Source organism: Heptranchias perlo, unplaced genomic scaffold, assembly GCF_035084215.1.
Source record: "Heptranchias perlo isolate sHepPer1 unplaced genomic scaffold, sHepPer1.hap1 HAP1_SCAFFOLD_577, whole genome shotgun sequence".
In the NCBI taxonomy this organism is placed as follows: Eukaryota; Metazoa; Chordata; class Chondrichthyes; order Hexanchiformes; family Hexanchidae; genus Heptranchias; species Heptranchias perlo.
In genome coordinates, this window is record NW_027139599.1 from 15,001 (window position 1) to 20,000 (window position 5,000).

Consider the following 5,000-nt stretch of genomic DNA (forward strand, 5'->3'; position numbering starts at 1 on the left):
TTATTATTTTTAATTAATTTTTAGAACAGGGAGATGGAATAGGGGCTTGCTCTGTCCACTCCACGCATCGACCCAGTATTGCAGTGTTTCTGGGAACGGTGCAGCTCCCCGTGGGGAGATATTCAAAAGGAAAAACAGCTCTTTCCCAGTGTCTCTGTGTGTGTGTGTGTGTGTGTGTGTGTGTGTGTGTGTGTATTATTACTGAGAATAAAGCTGATATCTCTCTCTCTCTCTCTCTCTCTCACTCAGAGCTGCTGTGGAAGGAAACCTTTTTAAAAAGAACTTTCTCAGCTCAGTGGTATTTTTTTCTTCTCCAAGGCTGAGTGCCGCTCGCACGTAGCGATATAATTCAAAGTGCAAAATAACTTGGCGTCGTTGACTTGAAACAAGCAGGGTCTGCTTCCAAATGAAAGCTGCGCTCCCGAACTGGACTGACTGTCTGTCTGTCTGTCTGTCTGTTTGTCAAGGGGAGGAAAAGGCGGTGGTGGTGGTGAGGGTGGAGCTTTACGCTCAGGAGGGGAGACTTTCTTTCAGAGGTGCCAATTAATCTGCAGCAGAAAGTCATCCCCCCCCGACCGGGATTCGAAGCCCGGTCCTGACCACGAGACCACCGGGGAGAGTTGCCTCAAGTCCCTGAGGGACCTGGACACGAGGCCGAATACACACGCACGCCTGCTGCACTGGCAGCAGCGACCAGCAGGGGTCCGACCGGCTGATCCTTCCCTTTCACAGGCAGGCTTTTGGCCCTCGCTCAAACGACAAAGGTGTTCAGAAGGAAGTCCTGGGGGGAAGGCATGGAGGGACGGACACAGGGAAGTCCGCACAAAACAGGTCCCCTGGAACCTCTGACCCAGAAAACCGGGTTCCTGGTGAAAGCAGTCCTGCCCCGCCCTGCCATTAACATGACAACGGACAGGGCCCGGACCAGGCGCAGCGGACGGTAGCGAGCAGTCGGAGGGTGAAAATCCGCCAGTGGGTGAAAAGGAGAGCCGTGCGGTGAGAGGAGGCGGAAAGCGGTTCGCAGACTTTCGCTGTACCTCCGGCGGGCAGCGCCGCACCTCCGAGCGCTCGGTACCGTCCGCTGCGCCTCGTCCTGCCGCACGCGACGAGCCGTCCCCGGAGGAAATCGGCCTCGGCCTTCCTGAGATATCAGTCTCCAGGTGGGACAGAAAAACCGGGGGCCCCCGGCTCGCTTTCGGCGGCCCGCTAGTCGACTTCCCGTCGTGCGAACGCGATCCTTCCGGTACCCTTCGGTGCCCCTTGCCCGACTCTAGCTCCGGTGGTAAAGCGGAGTCGGTCGGTCTGACGGCCGCCGAGTTAGCAGGCGGAAAGCGGTTTGCAGCCTTTCGCTGTACCTCCGGCGGGCAGCGCCGCACCTCCGAGCGCTCGGTACCGTCCGCTGCGCCTCGTCCTGCCGCACGCGACGAGCCGTCCCCGGAGGAAATCGGCCTCGGCCCTCCTGAGATATCAGCCTCCATACGGGCGTCACAAATCAGTGGACATGGTCAGCTGCAAAGCAGTGTCATTACAACCTTTCATAAACGACAGGGCAGCACTGCACTGCACTGCACTGCACCCCACACTACATCACACTTGCCTGCCTGCCTGCCTGCCTGCCGGCCTGCCGCTGCCTACTCTCACCAGCGGACCAAAGTGAGGATAACACCCCGAAGCAAGCATCTCCCTTGCCGCCCACCAGCCCACACCATTCCCCTTGCCTGCCTCCCACAAATTCCACCAGCGAGGCAAAGTGAAAATCAACCCCCAAAAAACGCACTCCACACCGGCCATCGCCCGCTATACACCCCCCCTGGGGCGAATATTAAGCCCGAGAACACCGACTGTAACCAACCGCAGTGAAAAGTTGAAGTGGCAACTCATTAACCAGATTTACACTTGGCAACTCATAAACCAAATGAACAAAAAATCTGGTTAATGAGTTGCCCAAAATAAATCTGGTTAATGAGTTGCCACTTCAACTTTTCACTGCGGTTGGTTACAGTCGGTGTTCTCGGGCTTAATATTCACCCCGGGGGGGCGGGGGGGGTGATTCTGGGGGTAGTGTCCGGGAGGGTGAGCCTTTTATTCGGCAGGAGGCGTGTGGGGAAATCATCAACCTGTCAGACGATGAGTTGTCACAAACGCCATTGCTTAATGAAAGCTGCGCTCCCGAACTGGACTGACTGTCTGTCTGTCTGTCTGTCTGTTTGTCAAGGGGAGGAAAAGGCGGTGGCGGTGGTGGTGAGGGTGGAGCATTCCGCTCAGGAGGGGAGACTTTCTTTCAGAGGTGCCAATTAATCTGCAGCAGAAAGCCATCCCCCCCGACTGGGATTCGAAGCCCGGTCCTGACCACGAGACCACCGGGGAGAGCTGCCTCAAGTCCCTGAGGGACCTGGACACGAGGCCGAGGACACACGCACGCCTGCTGCACTGGCAGCAGCGACCAGCAGGGGGCTGACCGGCTGATCCTTCCCTTTCACAGGCAGGCTTTTGGCCCTCGCTGAAACGACAAAGGTGTTCAGAAGGAAGTCCTGGGGGGGAGGGAGGGAGGCAGGGAAATCAGCACAAAGCAGGTCCCCTGGAATCTCACACCTGCGTCCCAGAAAACAGGTCTCCTGGTCAAAGCAGTCCTGCCCCGTCCTGCCATTAACGTGACAATGGACAGGGCCCCGGCAGCTTGAGACACATCTTTTTTTCAATATGCAAGTTCTTTTTAAAAAGGTTTCCTTCCACAGCAGCTCTGAGTAAGAGTGAGAGAGAGTGAGAGAGAGAGAGACACTGACTGACACTGACACTGACACTGACACACACACTGACACACACACACACACACACACACACACACACACCGTCTCCCATCCGATTGGTGGACTATGGGATTGAAAATCGAACTTTGAGTTTCAATGCAGGGGGGAGAGCGCGAACGCAGCCCCTCCCAACTACCACACGCGCGTTGTTGTTGTTGTAATATAGAACTGCAAGTTGCCGTTGTCGTGGTCGTTTCGAATCAGCACAAAGTAGGTGCCTCCCTGGAATGTCACACCTGCGTCCCAGAAAACAGGTCTCCCGGTCAAAGCAGTCCCGCCCCGCCCTGGGATTAACGTGACAACGGACAGGGCCCAGTCAGGGAGCAGCTTGAGAGACACCTTTCAATAGGCACTTCTGAAACATTAACGCCTTGTTTCTTCCGACAGTTTAACCAGCGATTAACATGACAACGGACAGGGCCCAGTCAGGGAGCAGCTTGAGAGACGTCTTTCAATAGGCGCTTCTGAAACATTAACGCCTTGTTTCTTTCGACAGTTTAACCAGCCTTTAACACGCCTTGTGTTTTTATTTCCCATTTCCAGCCAGCCAGCCAGCCAGCCAGCCAGCCAGCCAGCCGAGCCGAGCCAGCATCTGCAGTATTTTTTTTGATTGGTCTTGCCTGCCGTGGAATGAATGTTTCAACACGAGCTGCTGATTGTCAGCACCTCACCTCTTTCTCAATTGGCCGTTGCAATCTCACTCACTCGCTGTGAGACACGTCACGTCACTAGTTTTACTCAAAGAGGTTTCCTTCCACGGCAGTTCGTTAGTGACTGAGACTGACTGACGTAGGTCCGTTGAGACACAACCCTCCCCCATCTGATTGGTGGCCTACTGGCAAATTTACCAATCTGTCAAGCAATCCTGGCAAGAAAGGAAAAAACGGCAACTTCTTTAAACTCATCCACTGTTGCAATTAGAAACGGTGGCAAAAAATGTGGCCAGAGTGGGAGAGAACGGCAGTGCTTCGAGACTGCTTTCAACACCGGCAGCCAGAGAACAAAGAGGGAGGGCAAACAGGACCCGAGATCAATTCGCATCGAGCGCGGTATCGCTTCTCGGCCTTTTGGCTAAGATCAAGTGTGTTCCTTTTCGGGCTTATTTGGATCTGAGCGGACTGGAACGCTGGCCGCGACCTCGTGCGCTCGCAAAGTGCGGACTTTGCTGTGATTGGTCGTTTGTGTGCTGGCTCCGCCCCTAAATTTGCATAAGGACCAAATCAACACTGCAATGGCAGGGAAGGGTTCCTGGTGAAAGCAGTCCTGCCACTGACATGACAATGGACAGGGCCCGGCAGCTTGAGACACATCTTTCTTTCAATAAGCAAGTCCTTTTTAAAAAAGTTTCCTTCCACAGCAGCTCTGAGTGAGAGAGAGAGAGAGAGAGAGAGAGACACTGACTCACTGACTGATACTGACACCGACACACACACACACACACACATATTATTTATTATTATTTTAAACGACAAAGGTGTTCAGAAGGAAGTCCTGGGGGGAAGGCAGGCAGGGAGGGACGGACACAGGGAAGTCCGCACAAAACAGGTCCCCTGGAACCTCTGACCCAGAAAACCGGGTTCCTGGTGAAAGCAGTCCTGCCATTGACATGACAATGGACAGGGCCCGGCAGCTTGAGACACATCTTTCTTTCAATATGCAAGTTCTTTTTAAAAAAGTTTCCTTCCACAGCAGCTCTGAGTGAGAGAGAGAGAGAGAGAGAGAGAGACACTGACTGACTGACTGATACTGACACCGACACACACACACACACACACACACACACACACATATTATTTATTATTATTTTAAACGACAAAGCTGTTCAGAAGGAAGTCCTGGGGGGAAGGCAGGCAGGGAGGGACGGACACAGGGAAGTCCGCACAAAACAGGTCCTTTGGAACCTCTGACCCACAAAACCGGGTTCCTGGTGAAAGCAGTCCTGCCATTGACAGGACAATGGACAGGGCCCGGCAGCTTGAGACACATCTTCCTTTCAATATGCAAGTTCTTTTTAAAAAAGTTTCCTTCCACAGCAGCTCTGAGTGTGAGGGAGAGAGAGAGAGAGACACTGACTGACTGACTGATACTGACACCGACACACACACACACACACACACATATTATTTATTATTATTTTAAATTGATTTTTAGAACAGGGAGATGGAATAGGGGCTTGCTCCGTCCACTCCACGC

General features: G+C 53.6%; 2 pseudogenes; both read left to right on the forward strand.

Annotated features, from left to right (window-relative positions):
• The window catches only part of LOC137316274 (U2 spliceosomal RNA), a 117-nt pseudogene extending 8 nt beyond the window's left edge, over positions 1 to 109 (forward strand).
• A 4,817-nt stretch (positions 110 to 4,926) lies between these two features.
• The window catches only part of LOC137316247 (U2 spliceosomal RNA), a 117-nt pseudogene continuing 43 nt past the window's right edge, over positions 4,927 to 5,000 (forward strand).